Source organism: Enhydra lutris, unplaced genomic scaffold (genome assembly GCF_002288905.1).
Source record: "Enhydra lutris kenyoni isolate GAN:26980312 unplaced genomic scaffold, ASM228890v2 scaffoldscaffold41, whole genome shotgun sequence".
Taxonomy (NCBI): Eukaryota; Metazoa; Chordata; class Mammalia; order Carnivora; family Mustelidae; genus Enhydra; species Enhydra lutris.
In genome coordinates, this window is record NW_019154125.1 from 1,629,499 (window position 1) to 1,655,967 (window position 26,469).

Below are 26,469 nucleotides of genomic sequence, written 5' to 3' on the forward strand. Positions count from 1 at the left end.
GGTGGGGAGGGGCAGAGGAAGGATCAGGGAGCCCAAGATGCAAGGATCCATCCCAGGATGCTGGGATCATGACCTGAGCTGAAGGCAGACACTTAATCCCCTGAGCCACCCAGGCACCCCTGGATCCATACATATAGAAATGTAATATATTTGACAATAACAGAACAAAGAAAGTGGGTGGATGTAAAGCTATATTGGAATAAGGAAGTGATGCCAGATGGTAATTCAAATCCACAGGAAAAAAAGAAGGGAATCAAAAGTGGTAAATAAGAAAGTTGAAATAGCAAACTGTATAAATATATGCCTGTTCTTTCTCCTTTCACATTTTTTTAAAACTTTATATTTTAGAGCTGTTTTATGTTTACAACAAAATTGGAAAGGAGGTATGGGGATTTTCCACATACTCCCCCAAATACATGCATAGCCTCCCCCATTATCAATATCACTAACCAGAGTGGTACCTTTTTTGCCAAGGATAAACCCTCACTGACAAAGCATTATCACCCCAAAGATCATAGTTTACTGTGTGTTTACTTATTGCTGTGTGTTTACTTAGTGTTCACTCTTGCTGTTTACATTTTATGGGTTTGGACAAATGTATAATGGAATGTATTGTAAATGTAAATGCCCCTAACGTCGTTAGGGGCACTTGAGTGGCTTAGTCAGCTAAGCATCTGCCTTTGGCTCAGGTTATGATCCCAGGCTCCCTGCTCAGGGGGTAGTCTGCTTCTTCCTCTCCCTTTGCCCCTCTCCCTGAAATAAATAAAATCTTAAAGAAATATATCCAGCATTATTATATCATATGGAGCATTTTCACTGCCCTAAAAATCCTCTATGCTCTGCCTATTCATCTCTCCACTCCCTCCAATCCCAGGAACCACTGGTCTTTTTACTGTCTCTGTAGTTCTGCATTTTCCAAAATGTCATATAGTTGTAGTTGTACAGTATGTAGACTTTTCAGATTGGCTTTTTTCACTTAATAATATGCATCTAAGATTTGTCCATGTCTTTTCTTGGCTTGGTAGCACATTTTTTTTTAACACTGAATAATATTCCATTGTCAGGCCACATTTTATTTATCCACTCACTGACCAAAAGACGTATTTGTTGATCCAAGTTTTGGCAATTAAACATAAAGCTGCAATAAATATACATGTGCACATCTTTGTGTGAATATAAATTTCCAGCTCCTTTGGGTAAATACTAGGGAGTACAATTGCTGAATCATGTGGTAAATATGTGTTTAGTTATGTAAGAAACTGCCAAATTGTCTCCCAAAGTGGCTGTACCATTCTACATTCTCAACAGCAATGGATGAGTGTTCCCGTCGCTCCATATCCTCACCAGCATTTGATGTTGTAGGTGTTCGAGATGTTGGCCATTCTAATAGTTGTGTTGTGGTATCTCATTGTTTTTTTTTTTATGTGCATTCCCCTGATGACATAAAATATGGAGCTTCTTTTCATATTCTTATTTGTCCTCTGTATATCTTCTTTGCTGAGGCATCTGCTCAAGTCTTTAGTTCACTTTTTTTTTTTTTAGATTTTTATTTATTTATTTGACACAGAGATCACAAGTAGGCAGAGAGGCAGGCGGGTGGGGGGGGAAGCAGGGTCCCTGCTGAGCAGAGAGCCCAATGTGGGGTTTGGTCCCAGGACCCCGGGATCATGACCAGAGCCAAAGGCAGAGGCTTTAACCCACTGAGCCACCCAGGTGCCCCTTTAGTTCACTTTTTAATTGTGTTGTTTTCTTATTGTTGAATTTTAAGAGTTATTTGTATATTTTGGATGATAATCCTTTATCAGATATGATCTTTGCAAATATTTTCTCCCAACCTGTGGCTCATCTTCTCATTCTCTTAACATTGAACACATCCTCTTAACACAAAACAGAAATTTTAAATTTTAATAAAGTCTACCTTATCAATTATTTCTTTCACGGATTGTGGTTTTGGTGTTTTTTGACCAAACTCAAAAGTTATCTAGGTTTTTTCCTATGTTATCTTCTTCAGTTTTATAGTTTTGCCTATGAACTAATTTTGAGTTAATTTTCATGAAAGGCCTGTGACTAGATTCATTGTTTTGCATGTGGATGTCCACTTTTACCTTCTTTAAAAAATATAAAATAATAAGTAAATAAAATAATAATTATAACAGTGTATTTTTGAGTTTGTAATATATATAGATGTGATATGTAAAATAATAATAGCACAAAAGGGTTGGAAGAAGGATTAGAGTTAAAGAGTAACATTTCTATATCTCACTTGAATTGTTAGTGTAAATATGAAATAGATTTAATAAGTTAAGATGCATATGATAAATCCCAGAGCAATCACTAAGAAATAACTCAAATATTAGTGAGAAAATTATCAAAGGAATTAAAATATTATACTAGAAAATGTGCACTTAATGTAAAAGAAAGCAATAAAGAAGGAATAGAAGAACAAAGAAGAAAAGAGACCTATAGAAAGCCAAAAATAAAATGACAGGCATAAATTCAACTATATCAATGGTAATATTTAAAGTGACTGGATTAAACAATCCAATCAAAAGGCAAAGACTGAGACTGGATTTAGAAAAATCAGATCCAACTTTTTGATGCCTATAGTACACTTTTTTTTTAGATTTATTTATCTATTTGTCAGAGAGAGAGAGAGTACGAATGGTGGAGGGGCAGGCAGAGGGTGAAGCAGGCTCCCTGCTGAGCAAGATGAGGGGCTCCATCCCAAGACCCTGGGATCATGACCTGAGCCAAAGGCAGATACTTAAATAACTGATTGAGCCCTTACAGCACTCTTTAGATTCAAAGATACAAATAGGCTGAAAGTAAAAGAATGGAAGAAGATATACCAATGGATCAGAGAAAAATTCATCAAGGAAATAAGGAACTACATTGATATGGAGGAAAAATGAAGATACAACATACTGCCGTTTATAGAATGTAGGTAAACAGGACTTGAAGGAAATTACAGCTTATGTTCCTATATTCAAATTATGTTCCTATATTCAAAAAGATGAAAGATATCAAATCAATAATCTAAATTTCCACCTTAGGGCATTGGAAAAAGAACAAACCAAACTCAAAGCAGATAGATGGAATGAAATAATGATTAGAGCAAAAATTAATGAAATAGAGAACAGGAAAACAACAGAGAAAATTAAACAAACCTGGTTCTTTGAAAAGATCTACAAAATTCATAAATCTTTAGCAAGATAGGTTAAAAAAAAGTAAAAAGACTCAAATTACTAGAATCACTAATGAAAGAGGGGACATTACTACTGACCGTAAAGGGGAAAAAAAGGATTATAAAGAAATGCTATGAACAATTGTCCATGCAATGAGATGAAATGGAAAAATTCTTAGAAAAAAATAAACTACCAAAATGAAGTCAAGAAGTAATAAACTATTTGAATAGGCCTTTTCAAATAGAGATTGAATTAACAATCAAAACTACCCAGCAAGAACAGCCTAAGCCCTGCTCTTCACTTCTGAATTCTGCCAAACATTCAGAGAATTAATACAAATTCTTAATAAACTATTCCCTAAAATAGAAGAGGGGAACACATTTCCCTAACCATTTCATGAGACTAATATTACCCTGATAACCAAAACCAGACAAAGACATCACAAAGAAAGAAATATTACAGACCAACATCTCTTATGAATATGGATGCAAAGATCCTTAACATAATACTAACAAAATGAACTAAGCAATATATAAAAAGAATTACACACCATGACAAGTAGGATTTATCCCAGTGATGCAAGATTGTTTTAAAATCTTAAAATCAACTCGTATAATATATCAATAGAAAAAAAAAAACACGTCATTATCGCAATAGGTATAGGAAAAAAGCATTTGATAATTTTCATGACAAAAACAATAAAATACAGATAAAAGGGAACTTCCTAAAAAGGGACATTATGGACATTTAGGACAAAATGTCCTAAAAAGGGACATTAATGAAAAACCCAGAACTAAAATCATGCTTAATTATGAAAGACTATATGCTTTTCCTCCTACAATCAAAAACAGGACAAGAATGTCTTCCCCTTCAGTACTTCTGTTCAACATTTTACTAGAAGTTCTAGTCAGAGAAATTAGGGAAGAAAATTAAATAAAAGATATTTATATGGGAAAGAGAGAAAGAAAGAAAACTTTATTCACAGATGACATAATATTGTATGGTGATGCTATGGAAGCCATTAAAAAAACAATGAGAACTAATAAATGAATCCAACAAGGTTGCAGGATACAAGATTAATATACAAAAATATTCATTTTGTTTCTATGCACTTGCAATGAACAATCCAAAAGTGAAATTAAGAAAACAGTTCCATTTATAATAGCTTCAAAAAGAATAAGGTACTTAGGGATAAGTTTAACAAAAGAATTATAAAACTCTGAAAACTATAAAACATTGAAAGAAATTAAAAACAAAAAAATTGGTAAACTATACCATGTTCACAGATCAGAAGATTTAATTCTGTTTAGCTGGCAATACTTCCCAAAATGATCTAGAGAGTCAACAGGATCCCAGCTGATTTTTTTCATAGAAATAGACAAGCTGATTATAAAATAACATGAAATTGCAAAGGACCAGATTAGCCAAAACAATCTTGAAGAACAAAGTAGGAGCGTTCATGCTCCCTGATTTAACAACTTATTACAAAGCAAAAGTAATCAAAACAATGTGATAATGTCATAAAGACACATAGTAGATCACTGGAATAGAATGAAGAGTTAAGAGATAAACTCATACATCTATGGTTGGCTGATTTTTTACAAGGATGCCAAGACCATCCAATGGGGAAAAAAACCATTTTAAATAAATAGGGCTAGGTCAACAGGATAGCCACATGCAAAAAAATGAAGTTGGACCCTGACTTCGCATTATATGCAAAAATTAACCAAATGGATCAAAGACCTAAATGTAGGAACTAAAACTCTAAAACTTTTTAGAACAAAAGACTAAATATTTATGACCTTACGTTTAGCACTGAAAACACTAGCAACAAAAACATAGATAAGTTGTACTCACCAAATTGAAGACTTTTCTACTTCAAAGAACACTATCAGGAAAGTGAAAAGATAACCAACAGAATGGGAGGAAATATTTACAAATTATGTATTTCATAAGGTATTTGTACCTAGGAATATGTAAAGAACTCTTACAACTCGATAATAAAAGACACCTCAACTTAAAAAAGAAGCAAAGAGAGGCACCTGGGTGCCTCAGTGGGTTAAAGCCTCTGCCTTCAGCTCAGGTCATGATCTCAGGGTCCTGGATCCAGCATGGGGCTCTCTGCTCAGTGGGGAGCCTGCTTCCTCCTCTCTCTCTGCCTGCCTCTCTGCCTACTTGTGATCTCTGTCTGTCAAATAAATAAATAAAAATCTTTTTAAAAAATGACTTTTTAAAAAAGAGCAAAGAATCTGAGTAGATATTTCTACAAAGGGGACAAACCAGTGACTAATAAGCACATGAAAAGATGCCGTATATCATAGCCACCAGGAAAATGCAAATCAAAATTACCATAAGATGCCATTTCACACTCACTAGGATGGCTATAATAATAATAATAATAAAAGATAATAGCAAGTATTGGTCAAGAGGTGGAGAAATTGGAAGCCTTACACCTTGCTGGTAGGAAAAATGGTGCAGCCACTATGGAGAACAGTCTGGCAATTCCTCAAATGTTTAAACATCTACCATATAGTCCAACAATTCCACTCCTAGGTGTATACCCAAGAGAACTGAAAACATATGCCTATAAAAATCTTGTACATGAATGTTTATATTCATAGAAGAATTATTCATTATGGCCAAAAAGTGGAAATAATCAAAATGTCTATCAACTGATAAGTGGGTAAACAAAGAGTGATACATCTATGCAATGGAAAATTATTCAGCCATAAGAAGAAATGAAGTACGGATACTTGCTACAACATGGATAAACCTTGAAAACCCCCTACTCAGTGAAAGAAGTTAGACATAAAAGCCCACTTATTGCATGATTCCACTTATATGAATTGTTCAGAAAAGGCAAATCTCTATAAATAGGACCTAGATTAGTTGCTGCCTATGGCTAGATTTGAGTGGAGAGAAAGGATTGGGGGAGTGACTGCTACAGGTACAGGTTTCTTTTTAGTGTAGTAAAAATGTTCTAAAATTGATTGTGGTAATGGTTACAAAACTCTGTGAATATACTAAAAATCATTGCATTTAACAGTGAATGAGTGTTTTTTGAGTGAATTTTATGGTATGTAAAATATATTGCAATAAAGCTGTTATAAAAACATGGCTGCAATAACTTACGATGCCTACAAAATAATCTCTTATATGTATATGATAAACTATAATAAGTCTAACCATTACTCTCTTTTTATTTTTTATATTTTTATTAACATATAACGTATTATTAGCCCCAGTGGTAGAGGTCTGTGAATCACCAGGTTTACACACTTCACAGAACTCACCATAGCACATACCTTCCCCAACGTCCACAGCCCCACCACCCTCTCCCTACCCCACTCCCCCTGGCAACCCTCAGTTTTTTGAGATTAAGAGTTTCTTATGTTTTATCTCCCTCCTGATCCCATCTTGTTTCATTTATTCTTTTCCTACCCCCCAAACCCCCCAGACCCCCTACGTTGCCTCTCAACTTCCTCATATCAGGGAGAGCATATGAAAATTGTCTTTCTCTGATTGACTTATTTCGCTAAGCATAATACCCTCTAGTTCCATCCACATCATCAAAATGGCAAAATTTCATTTCTTTTGATGGCTGCATAGTATTCCATCATATATATATATATACATATATGTATATATATATATCTCACATCTTCTTTATCCATTCATCTGCTGATGGACATCTAGGCTCTTTCCATAGTTTGACTATTGGCTATTGTGGACATTGCTGCTATAAACATTCGGGTGCACCTGCCCCTTCAGATCACTACATTTGTATCTTTAGGGTAAATACCCAGTAGTGTGATTCCTGGGTCATAGGGTAGCTCTATTTTCAACTTTTTGAGGAACCTCCATGCTGTTTTCCAAAGTGACTGCACCAGCTTGCATTCCCACCAACAGTGTAGGAGGGCTACCCTTTCTCCACATCCTCGCCAGCATCTGTCATTCCCTGACTTGTTAATTTTAGCCATTCTGACTCGTGTGAGGTGGTATCTCACTGTGGTTTTGATTTGTATTTCCCTGCTACCAAGTGATGTGGAGCACTTTTTCATGTGCCTGTTGGCCATCTGGATGTCTTCTTTGCAGAACTAACTGTCCATGTCCTCTGCCCATTTCTTGATTGGATTCTTTGTTCTTTGGGTGTTGAGTTTGATAAGTTCTTTATAGATTTTAGATACTAGCCCTTTATCTGATAGTCATTTGCAAACATCTTCTCCCATTCTGTCAGTTGTCTTTTGGTTTTGTTAACTGTTTCCTTATTGTGCAAAAGCTTTTGATCTTGATGAAGTCCCAATAGTTCATTTTTGCCCTTGCTTCCCTTGCCTTTGGCAATGTTCCTAGCAAGAAGTTGCTGCAGCTGAGGGTGAAGAGGTTGCTGCCTGTGTTCTCCTCAAGGATTTTGGTGGATTCCTTTCTCACATTGAGGCCTTTCATCCATTTTGAGTCTATTTTCATGTACGGTGTAAGGAAATGGTCCAGTTTCATTTTTCTGCATGTGGCTATCCAATTTTCCCAACACCATTTGTTGAAGAGACTGTCTTTTTTCTATTGGATATTCTTTCCTGCTTTGTCAAAGATTAGTTGACCATAGAGTTGAGGGTCTATTTCTGGGTTCTCTATTCTGTTCCATTGATCTATGTGTCTGTTTTTGTGCCAGTACCATACTGTCTTGATGATGACAGCTTTGTAATAGAGCTTGAAGTCTGGAATTGGATGCCAACAACTTTGGCTTTCTTTTTCAATATTCCTCTGGCTAGTCAAGGTCTTTTCTGGTTCCATATAAATTTTAGGATTATTTTTTCCATTTCTTTGAAAAAAATCAATGGTATTTTGATAGGAATTGCATTAAATATGTAGATTGCTTTAGGTAGCATAGATGTTTTCACAATATTTGTTCTTCCAATCCATGAGCATGGAATATTTTTCCGTTTCTTTGTATCTTCCTCAATTTCTTTCATGAGTACTTTATAGTTTTCTGAGTATAGATTCTTTGCCTCTTTGGTTAGGTTTATTCCTAGGTATCTTATGGTTTTGAGTGCAATTGTAAATGAGATTGACTCCTTAATTTCTCTTTCTTCTGTCCTATTGTTGGTGTAAAGAAATGGAACCGACTTCTGTGCATTGATTTTATATCCTGACACTTTAATGAATTCCTGTACAAGTTCTAGCAGATTTGGAGTGGAGTCTTTGGGTTTTCCACATATAGTATCATATCATCTGCAAAGAGTGATAGTTTGACTTCTTCTTTGCTGATTTGGAGGCCTTTAATTTCCTTTTGTTGTCTGATTGCTGAGGCTAGGACTTCTAGTACTATGTGGAATAGCAGTGGTGATAACGGACATCACTGCCATGTTCCTGACCTCAGCAGAAAAGCTCTCAGTTTTTCTCCATTGAGAATGATATTTGCAGTGGGTTTTTCATAGATGACTTTGATGATATTGAGGTATGTACTCTCTATCCCTACACTTTGAAGAGTTTTGATCAAGAAAGGATGCTTTTTCAGCATCTATTGAGAGTATCATGTGGTTCTTGTTCTTTCTTTTATTAATGTATTGTATCACATTGATTGATTTGTGGATGTTGAACCAACCTTGCAGCCCTGGATTAAATCCCACTTGGTCATGGTGAATAATCCTTTTAATGTACTGTTGGATCCTACTGGCTAGTATTTTGGTGAGAATTTTCATGTCTGTGTTCATCAAGGATATTGGTCTGTAATTCTCTTTTTTGATGGGATCTTTGTCTGGTTTTGGGATCAAGTTAATGCTGGTCTCATAAAATGAGTTTGGAAGTTTTCCTTCCATTTCTATTTTTTGGAACAGTTTCAGGAGAATGGGAATTAATTCTTCTTTAAATGTTTGGTGGAATTCCCCCGGGAAGCCATCTGGCCCTGGGCTCTTGTTTGTTTGGAGATTTTTGATGACTGCTTCAATCTCCTTACTGGTTATGGGTCTGTTCAGGTTTTCTATTTCTTCCTGGTTCAGTTGTGGTAGTTTAAATGTCTCTAGGAATGCATCCATTTCTTCCTGATTGTCAAATTTGCTGGCGTATAGATGCTCATAATATGTTCTTGTGATTGTTTCTATTTCTTTGGTGTTGGTTGTGATCTCTCCTCTTTCATTCATGATTTTATTTATTTGGGTCCTTTCTTTTTTCTTTTTGATAAGTCTGGCCAGGGGTTTATCAATCTTATTAATTCTTTCAAAGAACTAGCTCCTAGTTTTGTTGATTTATTCTATTGGTTTTTTGGTTTCTATTTCATTGATTTCTGCTCTGATCTTTATGATATCTCTTCTCCTGCTGGGTTTAGGGTTTCTTTCTTGTTCTTTCTCCAGCTCCTTTAGGTGTAGGGTTAGGTTATGTATTTGAGACCTTTCTTGTTTCTTGAGAAAGGCTTGTATTGCTATATATTTTCCTCTCAGGACTGCCTTTGTTGTGTCCCACAGGTTTTGAACTGTTGTGTTTTCATTATCATTTGTTTCTATGAATTTTTTCAATTCTTCTTTAATTTCCTGGTTGACCCATTCATTCTTTAGAAGGATGCTGTTTAGTCTCCATGTATTTGGGTTCTTTCCAAATTTCCTCTTGTGATTGAGTTCTAGCTTCAGAGCATTGTGGTCTGAAAATATATACACAAAATAAGGGTAAACACAATGAAGGGATGGAATATGACTATAAAGATGAAAACATTTTTTTAAAATTTCTAAAAAAGGAGTTGATAAGATAAGTTGCTTGGGAGAATAAAGAAAAAGAAAGTGGAGAGAATTTGCTCAGGCTGGAGACTAGAACAAAGCCCTGTGCTAGATTTAGGGTATATTTTGATCTATTAGAAGAAGTCGTATCCCAATTTTTTTAGAAGAAAAAAACCCTATGTGTATACAAAAAATAAAGTTAGATACAATGAAGGATAAAATATGACTATAATAATGAAGTTTCAAAAGATATTTTTTATGAAAGGTATTGTTAAGATAAACTAGTTAAAAAACGTTAAAAGAGGAAAGGGTAAAATTTTAAAAAAATTTAGAAGAAGAAAAAAATAAAAAAAGTGAATTAACTGCAAGACTAAAGAATCATGGGGAGAAAGCCATGGATTCCATGCTTTGCTTTCTCCTCCTCTGGAATTCCGCTGTTCTCCTTGGTAAGTGAACCTGGTCTTGGCTGGATTTCTTGCTGATTTTCTGGGGGAGAGGTCTGATGTAGTGATTCTCAAGTGTCTTTGTCTGAGGCGGAATTGCACTGCCCTTACCAGGAGCCAGGCTAAGTAATCCGCTTGGGTTTGCTTTCGGGAGCTTTTTTCCCTGAATGCTTTCCAAGGAGTTCTGGAGGATGAGAATAAAAATGGCGGCCTCCCAATCTCTGGCCCAGAGGAGCCGAGAGTTCGGGTCCCCACTCCTTAGTGCACCCTCGGAGAAAAGCGCTCACCACTCCCATCTCCCTGGCCTCTGGCCATGCTCTGAGCTCAGCCAGCCTGTGACCAAGCATCTCTGTCTCTGGCACACAGGCCTGCCTGGAGTCTCCAAACCCAGCAGATCCCTGCACTCTTCCAGGAGGGTCTCCCTGGATCTTGTGGGGTTCCTGCTCACAGAGCAGTGGCCTGACTGTGCCACGGATCACAGTTTAAGGTAACCCTGAGTTGAGAGCTCACTCCTCGGCTCTGTCTCTGTAGCAGGCTTCCCTGCTCTAATACCTTTGAGCTCTGCAACATTCAGACACCCCCGATCCTTCTCTGACCCTGTGGGACCTGAGATCATGCTGTCCCTGTGTGGGCTTCACCTCGGCTTAGCCTCTGGAGCAATGTCCCTCCATGGAGCAGACTTCTAAAAGTTCTGATTTTGTGCTCCGTTGCGCCGCTGCTTGCCAGGAGCCGGCCCCTCCCCCCGTGGTCTACCTTCCCATTGCTTTGGATTCACTTCATCTCAGGTCCTACCTTTCATAAAGTGGTCGATTTTCTGTTTCTAGAATTGCTGCTCTTCTTCTCTTTGCTCTCCTGTTGGATTTGTAGGTGTTCGGAATGTTTGATAAACTATCTAGCTGATCTCCTGCTACGTGATGTCATCTCAGCCTGCTACTCCTCCACCATCTTGACTCCAACCATTACTCTCTTTTGAACAATTGTTTTTAGGTTTAAATATGATTTTAAAAATGTTATAATAAGCATACTTATACATAAATTGCATTATCTCTAATGATTTCCTCAGTATAAGTATTTCCATAGATAAAAATCTGGAGAGGAAATATTTTATAATATTAACAATTCTTATCTCTGAATAAGGGAATTGTGGATGATTTGATTTTTTTACTTTTCTCCATTTTCTATTCTGTATTACTTTTTAATCAGAAGGAAATTAATATGATAGCTTTATATTATTTACATTTACATGAAGTTGGAAATAATTAACTAGCTTAATACAATGTATATCTAGATATAAATAATACTGATAAATATTTATTTGTTTAATTATTAATATTAATTAAAAAGTCTATCTTCCTCCAGAGACCATTAAGCATATAGAAACTGCAAATAAAAAGGAATCCATAATGACTAAGTTCCTGCTATGATGCTAACCATGTGCTAAGTTTTGTAAGACATATGAATGTCTGATAAAAGAGTCCATATCTGAAAGGACTCATTTATTTCAGTAATTTATGTCTGAAGTGTGAAAAAAGAGTAAGAAAAAGATACATATAAAACCATTTCAAAAGACACATGGTTAGATTATATATTGTCTGAAATCTTGGACTATACTAGACACTTCTTTTTATCTCCCATAGCATTTAGGAAGTGCTTAGTCATATTTGTTCTTTTTTTTTCAAGTGCTCAATAGAATATAGGTCCAAAATCTTCTATCAATGTAAGACTATATAGCACTTTCATGAAAAGAGACTTTAACATCATAATTCATTATAATGTACTTCTATAAATGTATCCCTATGCATTAACTATTTAATCATCCCATTACATGTTAGTCTCTGGCAACAAAATGAGAAATTGCCCCACATCCCAAGGAATACTTTATTAGCATGTAAACACGCCTCTGTAAATGTTTCTCTAGATTTTAGCTTGGACTTCTGAACATTCCAGAAGCAATCAGCAGAGGTATGTGTGGTCAAGGACCCATTTGCAGAAAGATCAGTTGCCCAGAAAGCATCAGTATAGCAGTTGCCTGTGAGGGACCACACCAACTCAGGGTGGGGGGATAGTTGGAGCTGCAGTAAGGTTAGAGAAATTGTTTAGGTGAACCCAGCTTCTCTGGAGGCAACTCTCAGTGCTAGGATTTATGAGAGATTCCAGAAAAGAGAGAACTGTTCATTTGGTGGATGGGAGTTATTAATCCTGAGGACTTAACAGATAAACAATTAATTTTGAAAAAGAAAAGCAAAGCTGGAGATTTCACACAATTCCAGACTTCAAGTTATATTAAAAAGTTGTAGTAATCAAAACAATATGGTAGCTGTACAAAAATAGACATAGATCAGTGGAACGGAATAGAAAAACCAGAAATAAACCCATGATTATATGGTCAAACAAATATTTGACAAAGCAGGAAAGAATGTCCAATGGGGAAAAGACAGTCTTTTCAAAAAATGGTGTTGGGAAAACTGGACAGCAACATACAAAAGAATGAAACTGGACCACTTTCTTATACCCTACACAAAAATAAACTCAAAGTGGATTAAAGACCTAAATGTGACACCTGAAACCACAAAAATCCTTGAAGAGAGCACAAACAGTAATGTCTTTGACACTGACCTTAGCAAAATTTTTCTAGATATGTCTCCTAAAGCAAGGGAAATAAAAGCAAAAATCAACAATTAGGACTACATCAAAATAAAAAGCTTTTGCACAGCAAAGGAAACAATAAACAACACTAAAGGCAACCCACTGAATGGGAGAAGATATTTATGAATGGAATCTATAATAAATGGTTAATATCTAAAATATGTAAAGAACTTACACAACTCAAAACCCAAAAATCAAGTAATCCAATTTAAAAATGGGCAGAAGACATGAACAGACACTTTTCCAAAGAAGACATCCAGATGGCCAACAGACACATGAAAAGATGCTCAACATCACTCATCATCAGGGAAATGCAATCAAAACTCAGTGAGATACTTCACACCTGTTAGAAAGGCTAAGATCAAAAACACAAGAAACCAGTGTTGGTGAGGATATGGAGAAAAAGAAACACTCATGACTATTGGTGGGAATGGAAACCGGTGCAGCCACTCTGGAAAACACTTTGGAAGTTCCTCAAAACGTTAAATTAGAACATTACACTCCAGTAATCGTGCTACTGGGAATTTATCCAAAAACACACAAAATCACTAATTCAAAGGCATACATGAACCCCTATGTTTACTGAAGCATTATTTACAATAGCCAAATTGTGGAAGCAGCCCAAGTGTCCTCTGATAAGTGAATGGATAAAGAAGGTGTGTGGGGTGTGTGTGTGTGTGTGTGTGTGTGTGTGTGTGTGTAATGGAATATTACTCAACCATAAAAAATGAAGTCTTGCCATTTACAATGACATGGATAGAGCTATAGAGTATAATGCTAAGTAAATAAGTCAGTCAGAGAAAGACAAATATGATATGATTTCACTCATATGTGGAATTTAAGAAACAAAGCAAATGAGCAAAAGGGAAAAGAAGAGAGAGAAACCAAAGAACAGACTCCTAACTCAGAGAATAAACTGATGGTTACCAGAGGTGAGGTGGGTGGGGCAATGGGTGAAATAGATGATGTACATGTCATGATGAGCACTAGGTGATATATAGAATTGTTGAATCACTATATTGTACAAAACTAATATAATACTGTATGTTGACGCTACTGGAATTAAAATTTTAAAAAGAGAGAGAGATAAACTGTTAATTTGACCTGTCTTAGGATCTATACCCTGGTGGGTTCTAGAGATCTGATAAATGTTAACCCCTCAGCCTGTCATATAAGACCCTTTAAACAGACTCCCAACTTTCTCATTGATCCTATCACCCAGTGCTAATCAACTCTGGTAGTGATATTTCTCACAGAAGTGCAGTCTAGTGTGGTCAGAAAGAACATGCTCTGTGGAGTTACACTGCCTGTGTCTCAATCTCTGCGCTGTCACTCCCTAGCTAAGGGACCTTGGGGAAGTCACTAACCCTCTCTATGCCTCAGTGTCCTCATATATGTAATTAGGAACATGATCATAATCACTGTATCTGTCTCAGGATTAATGTGAGAATTAGATGAGTTTATTAGTTAAGCAACAAGAATAGTCAGCCGTTATTATTCTCCTTAATAGTTCTTTCACATCTCCACCCTTTTTTAGTTGTATTTGTTCTGTCTAGAATTCTCTCCACCTTGGTTCTTCCCTTCTATTTCCCTTCTTTGACAGCTAAAGACAGTCAGCCTTTAAATTTCAACCAAAGATTCACCTCTCTTAAACCCTCCTCCATTCTACCAAAGTATTCATTCCTCTTCTGGACCTCCAAAGCACTTATTCATTACTTTTGCCCTCTTTGCATAAAAAAAGAACAGCTATAGTACAGCTGTGACAGAGGAATAAGGGCTCAAAAGAGAGAGGTTCAAAGAGCTTCTATCAGCATATTGCAAGAGAGCACACATTATGCTTAAACTGTTAGTTGAAGCAACTAAAGATGGAGAGAACAAGTTTTCTGCAATGCGGCAGAAAAGACCTGATTACTTCCTTCTTAAAGACATTTCCAATGCCTTCTTCTCATATGGAGAACAAGAAACAGAAACTTACAGTTAATCTTTGAATCTAGGAAACATCTGTAACCCCAAACCACATTATACTAGGAGGGAAATCAGATAGAGAAATGATAAATGACTTAGCAGAACACAGGGAGGTCACATCTAAGTGTCTGCAGAGGTGATACAGGCCAGAAACAAGCCAATTTGATTTGCAGTATCCCTGTGGCTCAGAAAGTAGAGACACCAGCACCTGAAAAGCAATGATGAGTAGTATTAATAAGATCACTAAAAAGTCTGTAAAAAAGATCACATCTTCATTCCCAACTCTCTCAGCCTGGTGACCATTCCTCTAGAAAAATTTGAACCAGAAGCTACTAACAAGGAAGGGTGAGGTCAAGCACAAGAGTAAAAAGAGAATTTTAAGCAAAAGTCTGCAAGAGCCTACCAGCTCCCACACTTTGCCCAGTCTAAATATGAGCATCTAGGTATATACCTGCTAGTAGGGGAAAATTCTTCTCTGGAGAAACTGACCACATACACTAGAGAAATACCTTTAGCTATTAATTTATGGAGTCTACAAGGAAAGAGGAGGCTGGCCAAGCCCGGGTTTCTTAATTTAAGCACTATTGACATTTTGGACCAGATAATGCTTTGTTAGGGGTAGGGGTGGGGGCCGTTGTCCTTGTGCATTTTACGATGATTAGGAGCATCCTTGGCTTCTACCCACTAGATATTAGTAGTATCATTTGCCTAATCAAAAATATCTTGAGAGCTTGCTTCAGCAGCACATGTACAAAAATGTCTTTGCACACGGCCAAGTGTCTGTCAGTAAGAGAGGGTGGGGGTGAAAAAAAAAGAGAGGGTGGGGGTGAGAAATCACCTCTGATAGAGAACTACTGACCTACAATGAAGCTTATCAGTTTGCAAGCCCCTCCCTACAGTTTCTCATTCGCTTTTTAGTGTATCAACAGCCCTTTGAGTGAGCATAGCCCCAGACACAAAAGACAAAGACCAAAGCAAAAAATAAACTGTAATTAATATCCCCAGAATGATAAGAGATACTTCCTATTAAAACAAGAACAGTATGTTATGTAATAGGAACAGAAAACAACAAAGAACTCTTAAAAATGAAATTATTATCAAAACAAAAAAAAGAAAATATTATCAAAATAATTTTTAAATTTTGATATAAGGGTTAGCTAGCAAAATGGAACAAATGTCACCAAAAATAAAATAAGAAGACAAAGACTGGACTTAGACAGAAGAATATGAGAGTGCCAGTCCAGAACATGGACATCTAATAAGTGTTCCTGGAGGGAAAAAAGAAAGCTAAAAGTTACCAAATAATTTAAGAAAATTGTTGGAGTGGTTGGGAGAATGCAGACAAAATAGGTGACGGGGATTAATAGGTATAAATCTCCTTATAAAAAAATAAGTCATGGGCATGTAATGTACAGCATGAGAAATATAGTCAATGATATTGTAATAACTTTGTATGGTAACAGAGGCTATTTAGATCTATATGGGGATTATTTCATAATGTATAAAAATATTAAATAGCTGTGGTGTACACCTGAAAATAGTAGGATATTTTATGTCAAGTATACTTTAATAAAGGAAAGAGAAAAAAAATTGTCCAAAACTTAAGAACAAAAATTTCCAGATATTAGTGGCTGAATGCCTAGTAAAATTATTTAAAAAAAAGATATTAATAAAATACCCATATCAACTTTAGCATATTTCAATATTAGCATATTGAACTGTAGGGACAAAAGATCCTAAAACCTTCCAAACAGGGGGGGAAATGGATACATACAAAAGATTAGGTATCACAATGACATCAAACTTTTCCATAGCAAGCTTAGAAGCAAAAAGACAATGGATCAATGCATTCAAAAATTTTTTGGGGAATAATTTATATCCATAAATTTTATATCTTGTCAAATTATCGACTGAGATGTTTATGATAGGTATGGAACAGTAGGATGTAGTCAAAGCTTCTAAGAAAACTAAGAAAATTAAGGAAACTCAATTACCTGCAGAAAAAATAGGAAAGGAAAGGTAATCATAGTACTTTCTTTTTGTTGTTAGGCATTGAATATTTCCATAATCAAAGCAGGAAATCAATGAATATAGAATAAGCAGTAAAAAATGAAATAAACTTAAAACCCCTGATAAACAATATCAAGAGGATGGAGGGAGGAGAGGAAAGGGTCATAAGGGAGAGAAAAAGTCTTGTATTCCTCAGCAGAAAATAACAGAGGACCTCCATTTCTAACAATATAGTGGTTATAAGCTGAAAACAATTGAAAGTTCTGGGTAAAAGGTAAAACATCATCTTCTTCAAAGCATTATTGAGCAGATAAGGAAGAAAAGAATTCTCAGGCGAAGTCTTGAGGAGAGGCTGGAACTGAGAGAGGTTAAGTGAAGCAGCTGACTTTTACTAAATTTGGCAAACTTGTTTTTAAGCTTTTTGAGGAAAAAGAGACAAAACCCAGGTCCTAGTCATGGTGAGTGTAATTGATGTTCTTCTACTGGGACCTCAAAAGGTTACACACCCTCAGAGTATGGATGAACTATAAATAAACCTTCACACTTTTCCTCCCAGTGACTTTGAGATTCATCTGTTTCAAGTTTTGATACATGCAGAATGGGCGTGGGTCTCAGATCCCAGCAGAAAACTGCACAATTCAACTGAGTAGTTGAAGAGGGTTAATAATTGGTCTACTTATAAAGGTGTAGGCAGGGCTTAGGAAACCAACAAAAGATGGGGAAGAACCCTGGTGCTAGCAACTGAAGGGAGCTGTTACCACCTCTAGGTGGGAGAGGTATGGTTGCAGATCCCAGAGAAAGCAACTATTTGAGGAGGGTTGCTGGAGAACACAGCCAGTCCTACAGGCACATCGCAAAGAGCGAACCAGGGATCTCACTTTCATTCCTATCTGGTGATGTTCTCCTGGTACCTCTTGATTCAGTTCTGAGATTTTACTGTGAGCAATTTTTAAGGCAAACTCTGACCTTCAGTGAAGCAGGGATCTTTATGCACTGCTCTGAGCCCCCTTCCAACACTTTCTTGAGGACAGCAATAAAGCCCATAGAGAAGGCTTTTGTCAGAGTCTGCTATCTCCCAGGACCAGCATCAGATTCAGTACACACTTTAATGTCAAATCTTAAGGTTCCTTTTGGGAAGTTCCTATCTGAGACATGCTTCAAATATGCAGCTCTTGTGTAGAGAAGAGATCGTTGACATCTTGAAATTAAAAATTGATCAGCCCTGGTTTTCAGATTTGTCCTTTTACCTAGAATGTCTTTGATTACTTGCCACCAGATAAGTATCTCTTACAAAATAGTCATTAGTTGTAATCATAACTTCCTTTACCTGATGTCTTAGTTCGGGCTGCTATAAACAAGATTCTATAGGCTGGGTGGCTTAATCATCAGAAATTTATTTCTCACAGTTTTGGAGACTGGGAAGTCCAAGATCAGGGAGAGGACTCTCTTGCTGGTTTGCAGGTGACCATTGTCTTGCTGTGTCCTCACATGGAGGATAGCAGAGAGGAAGTAAGCTCTCTCAAGTCTCTTCTTAAAAGGGCCCCAATTCCATCACCAGGGCTCACCCGCATGACCTAATTACTTCTCAAACACCCTATTTCCAAGTGCCATTACATTGGAGATTAGGGTTTTAGCACATGAATTTTGGAGGGACACGTTCTGTCCTTACTTCCTGACCTCTCTACAACCTGGACAGCTGAGTGGCTTAACTAAACGTAATGTGTACCTGTAACAAATGCTCCACTAACCATCAAACAGACGAGGCAATTTGAAATTCCACATATGCAAAAATGAAGTTCCATTTTGATCATATACAAATGAATTGCAAATCAATTAAATGAACAGATAGAATAACTTTATAATGCTGAGATAGGAGAGACATTTTGAATAAGGAAAAAAACATGTTTTTCGTTATGTGCCACCTTAATTTTATCCACTAGGCATTACTGTTAAGCATCTATGGTTAATGACACTTTGAGGGACTCCAATATGTTTCAGACATGGAAAGAAAAATAATACTGGCTCCAAGATTTTCAGACATCCAATCAAATGCTTACAAAATATAATATGTTAGCTGGTTAACTGTAACTCGACTCAATGTCCATATATAATTATATATAAATATAATGCAATTTATATCATGACAACAAAAATAATTTATACTTAATAAAGCTGGAAAACTATAAAAATTAGTTTTGCTGGGGCGCCTTGGTGGCTCAGTGGGTTAAAGCCTCTGCCTTCAGCTCAGGTCATGATCCCAGGGTCCTGGGATAAAGCCCCGCATCGGGCTCTCTGCTCAGCGGAGAGCCTGCTTTCCCTCTCTCTGCCTGCCTCTCTGCCTACTTGTGATCTCTGTCTGTCAAAAAATAAATAAATAAATAATTAAAAAATAATTAGTTTTGCTTTTGAAAGCTTATAAGAGAGTGTACTTCCTGTGGGAGGTGGGAACAGTTTAAGTAGGCTGATTGGATGCAGGGAAGAAGATGGGTCTTGGTTTGGTCTCGGGCAACTCCATTTACTCCCAAATGCCATTGTTGTCTGTTGCCCAAACTCAGCTCCATTTGGCCATCATCCATATTCTCCTCAAAAGACATTACACGTAAGTGGTATTAATATGAGAAATACAGAACAACATCTTAAAATGTGAAGATATTTTCCATCTCTGGACTTACATTTCTCTTCCTAGAATTGCACTGACCTCAAAGTAAACCTTCTAGAAATTGAACGATACTGTGCAGTTTTATGCATAATGCATGCTCAGTGAAAGACAGTAAAGCCCAAATAAAATAAGCTTCATTTTCTCTATTCTGATGCTATTTCCCCCTAATAAGCTTTTAGGGAAGCAGTATCTGATTTTGTAAAATTCCTTTGCCAATTATCTTAATGATTCTACATACCAGCAATTTATCAGGATCTGTAACTGACAGTACCAATTATTCATAATTGTAACTTTTTATAACCACATTTACATTTACGTCACCTCTATTTTGCAGTGAGAAAAAAAAAGAGGACAAATTAAAAAGAACTAGTTTCTCTTTTGCTTCTCCCCCTGTAAGTACAAGAAAGCAGATAAAAGATATTTTTAAATCCTGCAAGAACTAGTTGTAGATTTTTTACACTTAGTTAGACTTTATATATCTAAGCAGTTATTTGAGTGTTTCAGGCATAGTATATCAAAATGAAGATCCTTAATTCCGTGCTTCTATTATAGCATTTCTCACATTGAATTGCAATTACTTTTTCTGCAATCATTTCTGATTGTAAGTTCTGTAAAAAATTCTTATCTATCTCTATGTCCCTAGAAATAGCATGTTCTTAGCTCCTGGAAGATGCTTAATATATATTTTTGACTAATTAATTGTACAATTGCATTAAATTTATATAGAAATGATTAAAATATATTGTAATATATATCCTCAAATAAAAAACTTCCATTTTTAATGCATTTCAAGGCTACTAGAATGCATCTCCAGGAATTCTCTTCTGTGTATACTACACCAGTTTTCTATTTCTATTGCATTATCTCCATCGTTATACTGACACTTTCTAGTTTTCTCTTTTCTTGAAAAAATTTTCTTGCTCTCTCTTCAGCCATTTTCTCTCTTCAGCCATCACCCAAAATTTCTGCCCTCCTTTACAGAGAATCGCTTTGTTTTCTATATTACTCTCTCCAACCCTACCAGAGTAGTCCATGTCTTGACTGGTTAATCAAGTCCTAGAAGCAGCAAAAGTGGAATATTAGAGACAAGGAGTTCTGGGGAAGATACATGTGGATGGATTTCTGGGAGTAGGCAAAGAGAGAGCTTTATGTTTTGCCACCAGAAAACACCCACTGCAGAAGAAACCCCCACCAACCAGCTAAACTGAGTAACTCTTCTCAGCTGGCCAAGAACTTCCACAATGAGCCCACATACAGAGTAGCATGGCAGCAAGGTTAGAAGTTATACATGGGGACAACATCACAGGTTCTCTCTAACCATAGCTTCTTCTGCTGAATACAGAACTGGGAAGCCGCAGAGACCAAAGCTGTGTTCTCAGTACAGTACCCGCTGGGAAGGCTAGTTAACCTTCTGGATAAATTGATTCTTTTGGATCCTTTCAATTCAAGAGGGGCAGTAATTAGTCTTTGACACTTTGAATGAGGATGTGAATTCCCTGCCCGTAGTACTTTTTTCTCTTTGTTAATTTTTTAATTTGAATATAATTTACATGCAATATTACATTAGTTTCAGGTATACAAAGTAGTGATTTGCAAGTTTATACATCATGCTCTGATCACCACAATGGGAGCTACCATCTGTCCTGATACATCACTATTAAAATATCATTGACTGTATTGCTTATTTTGTGCTTTTTATTCCCATAAATTATTCATTCCATAACTGGAAGCCTTTAACTCCCACTTCACACACTCATTTTGCCTATTCTCTGACCCACTTCCCTCTGGAAAACATCAGTTTGTTCTCTGTATTTATTGGTTTCATTCTGCTTTTTGTTTGTCCATAATATGTTGTCTGCAAAGGATGACAGTTTAACTTTTTCTTTACCAGTATGGATGTCTCTTTTTTCTTTTTCTTTTTCTGATTACTGTGACTGGGATTCTAGTACAATGTTGAATAAAGGTGGTAAGAATGGAATCCTTGTCTTGTTCCTGACCTTAGGGGGAAAACTATCAGTTTTTCACCATTGAGTATGGTGTTCGCTATGGGTTTTTTATATGTCTCCTCTAACCCCACTTTGCTGAGAGTTTTTATCATGAATGGATGTTGAATCTCATTAAATGCTTCTTCTGCATCTATTGAGGTGATCATATGATTTGTATCCTCATTTTGTTGATGTGGTGTATTCTATCAATTGATTTGCAAATGTTGAACCATTCTTTCATCCCAGGAGTAAATCCCACTTGATCATGGTGAATGATCTTTTTAATGTACTGTTGTATGCAGTTTGCTAATATTTTATTGAGGATTTTTGCATCTAAGTTTATCAGGGATACTGGCCTGGAGTTTTCTTTTTTTGTGGTGTCTTCGTCTGATTTTGGTATCAGGGTAATCCTGGCTTCATAGAAAGTATTTGGAAGCTTTCCTTCTTTTTCTGTTTTTTTTTGGAATAGTTTGAAGAGAATAGATATTAACACTTCTTTAAATGTCCAGTAGAATTTACCTGTGAATTCATCTGTTCCTGGACTTTTATCTTTTGGTCATTTTTGGATTACCAATTCAATTTCATTACTTATAATAGGTCTATTCAGATTTCCTATTTCTTCCTGGTTCAATTTTGGAAGAGTGTGTGTTTCTAGGAATTTATCCATTTCTTCTAGGTTCTCTAGTTTGTTGGCATATAATTGTTCATAGTGGTCTCTTATAATCCTCTGTATCTTTGTGGTGTCATTTGTTACTTCTCATCTCTCATTTCTGATTTTACTTATTTGGGTCGTTTCTCCTTTTTTCTTGTTGAGTCTCTGCCACCAGTACTTTTGACAGCATCACTCTCTAAGGGCTTTATAGAAGGTGCTTTACCAACATGAGATTCTGTGAAACACTGCCACAGACCAAAGAAACCATTTCATAGCAAAAGGCTGTATGATGATGGGCATATGGCCATGGGACACACTAGTTCTCTGTATACCACATTTCCCAGAGTGTAAGCCTGTTAGATCTTTGGAACGGTTCAGTTAAGGTGCCAGCTTGGAGACATCATCCCACAGGGTTGTTGAAGAGTCCTTCCAGATGTGATATACACATTCAACAAATGCATGATATACGGTGCCTGCTCCTCACAAGTGTACTACACAGGTCTAGAAACCAGCAATGGGCTCCTCTCACCATCTCTTTCATATGCCCATGTGCAGAATTTATGTTTCCTAACCCTGCAACTCTAGATTAGATGTCCTGGTTCCCAAAGAGAAGAGAATGCATTCACCAGACACACAGTAATATTTCACTGTTCCCAGAACAACTCATGCCTGGGCACTTAGGGCTTCTCATGTTCTTGAGTCAACAGGCAGAGAAAGGAGTTATTCTATGGCTGCAATAACTGTGATTACAAGGTTGCTGCTACTTTGAGGGTCAGAAAAGAGCTTACAATTTGAAAAACTCTTTGGAAATCCCTTAGTGTTTCCATTCCCAGTGAATAAAAATAAACAAATACAGTAACCATGGGCTGGTGGACTAAGACAATCAAAGCCACAGTACCCCCAGAGATGAAGGTGTAGGTGATTTCACCAGGTAGAGAATCCAGAGAGGCTGAAATAATGGCCAAGGGTACGAAAATATTAAATGGGTTGTGGAGGAGAAAGATGAAGAATGTAACTTATGGTCTTGGGAACAGGTGTAGTAGCAGGACCAAAGGCTTGTTTCACCAACCCTCCCCATTGTAAGTCTGTTTTTTTTTAAGAGGTGATGTGCAAAACCACCTTGAAGTGTTGGTTGTCAGTAGAGCATATCTCAGTGGTGCAAAGTTAGACTGCAGTAGGCATCTAGGGTACCCTGCACACATGCTCTCTGTTCATCTGATATAAATGTAGCTAAGATAAGGCTCTTGTACTTGGTATTACCTCAACTTCTACCCCAGTTTTTCTATGCTTTCTACTTAATGAGATACCAATTTTATTAAAATAACAAATTTTGTTTGTTTTTGAATGATTCGACTGCCAGTGAAGGTGTTGTGAGATCAGATCAATGTTCAGGAGCTCAGTTAAAAGATGATGTCCCTGGCTCAAGTAACAACAGTAACAAAAAATTAAATTAGACATTATCCACATTAAAGTTTTTATGCTTCAAAGGACACCATCAATAAAGTGAAAATGGAAGAAAATTTTTTCAAACCATATATCTGATAAGAGACTTATATCTGGAATATATTAAGAACTCTTACAGTTCAATAATAAAAGGCAAATAACTCAATTTAAAAATAAGCAAAGGAGGGGCGCCTGGGTGGCTCAGTGGTTTAAAGCCTCTGCCTTCGGCTCAGGTCATGATCTCGGGGTCCTGGGATCGAGCCCCGCATTGGGCTCTCTGCTCGGCAGGGAGCCTGTTTCCCCCTCTCTCTCTGCCTGCCTCTCTGCCTGCTTGTGATCTCTGTCAAGTAAATAAATAAAATCTTAAAAAAAAAAATAAGCAAAGGATCTAAATAGACATAGCCCCAAAGAAGATATACGTGTGGTCAACAAAGCACAGGAAAAGATGCTCGGTGTCATTAGTCATAAGGGAAATGCAAATCAAAACCACAATGAGCTCCCAGTTAACACCCTATAATCAGAAGAATGACTATAATAAGAAAAAAGAGAGAGATAATAATCCCTTGTACACTGCTTGTGGAAATGTAAAGAGCATAGCCACTTTGGAAAACAGTCTGGAAGTTCTCCAAAATACAAAACATAAACCTAGCAATCCCACTTACAGGTATATACTGAAGACAAATCAAAACATATGCTCATCCAAAACTAGCACACAAATGTTCGTAGCAGCATTACCCAACATAGACAAAAAATGAGTGACTCAAATGTCCATTAATTAATAAATAGATTTTTAAAAATCTGGCATATCTATACAATGGAATATTACCCAGCAATAAAAAGAAATAAAATACTAATACTTGGTAAAAGATGAATGAATTCAGAAAATACAGTGCTCAGTGAAAAATGCCGGTCACAAAGGACCACATAATGGATGATTTCAAGCGTGTGAAATGTCCAGTATAGGCAAATGCATAGAGACAGAACATAGACTAGTAGTTGCCTAGGATGGGAGAAAAATAAGGAATTATTACTAGTAGGTATAGGTTTTTTGGGGGGTAAAATCAAAATGTTCTAAAATTGATTGTAATGATAGTTGCACAACTCTGTGAATACACTAAGAGTTGTTGGATTGTATACTTTAAATAGGTGAATGATACTGTATGTGAATTATATCTCAATAAAATTGTTATTAAAAAATAATAGGATAAAGTAAGGATTAGGGAAATTAGAAACTCTCTGTTCTATGTTCCCAATTTTTCTATAAATCTAAAACTATTCTAAAATAAAATATTTGTCTAAAAAGTAATTATATCAGCAATCCAAAATGTTGCTTAAAATGATGAAAGCCCAGTTTGGAGAGATCTGTGATAAACTGACAGAGGATTATTGGTTTCAGTGTATCAGTCAGAATTCAATCATAGAGACAGTACCACTAGAATATATTGCTATATGTAAGAGAATTGGGTATAGCAGTGTGACATCATGTAATTGTGAAGCTTAATACATCTCTATAAGGCTGTTGTTTCTGCTTTTAATGCCCTACAGGGCAGGCAAATGGGAAAGGAAAGTTGATATAAGTTTGGGGAAAGCAAATACAAGTTACTAGAGTTTACAAACATGATCTGGAGCCACTGCAAATGTACTGAAATTTGTGTCAGTTGTTGTTGCTTCTGACCATGAGAATATGGGTGTCCTGTAGAAGCCAATGAGAAGCTGAGCAAGCACACATGCCTTGCACATAATCAATGTCCAATAAATATTTGTTGAATAAATCAATGGATTTCATGTCTGTGAAAATATTTTTTGTAAACTCTAAAATATTATATAAGTGGTATTGCTATTATCATTATTAATACTCTGATTAAAATTTATTTTGTATTTTCATGATGTTGATGATAAATAATTCCATTTTCATTTTCTCAGTAGCTTTTGAAACAGTTTACTCCCCTCTTCCTTCCTTCCAAAATCTTTTTTTTCCTGGTATTCAGAGAATTGATGAGATTCTGGCATACCCCCTTCAGTTGTCTCAGCATCATTTGTTGAAAAGGCTGTTATTCCCCATTGAATTATCTTGGCACCCTTATTGAAAATTAATTAACAATAAATGTCAGGGTTTATTTCTGGACTCTCAGTCTATTCCATTGAAATCCTATGCCTCATGTTTCTTAAATTGTTTTGATGATGGAAGCAAAAATTATAACAGCATCTGATGTGGGGCTCAATGTATTGCAACACATAAGACAATTATATTTAAAAAGTGGAGAGGGTAAAGAAGTCTAAATAGAAGTACGTTTTCTATACTTTGCTTGAAGTGGGAAAACATAGATACCAGTAGATTATGATAAATTACATGTGTATATTGTGATACATAGAGCAATCACTAATCACTATGTAAAGTAATAAACTGAAAAAGACAATAATAAATCAAGAAGAAATCCTAAAAACACTCAAGTAACACATAGGAGGGTAAAAATAGAAACAGTGGAATGAGAAACAGGAAATAAATAGAAAACAAGTAATAAAATGGTAGACTTAAACCCTAATATAGCAATAATTCCTTTAAATGTAAATCATCTAATTATACCACTAAAGAGACAGGGATTGACAAAATGGATTTAAAAACATGATCCAACAATATGCTATCTATAAGAAAGACATCTCAAATACAATTGTATTAGTAGGTTAAAGGTAAAAAGATGGAAAAAGATATATCATGCAAGCACTAATTTTTTAAAATATCAGAAATGTCTATATTAACATCAGATAAAGTAGACTTCAGA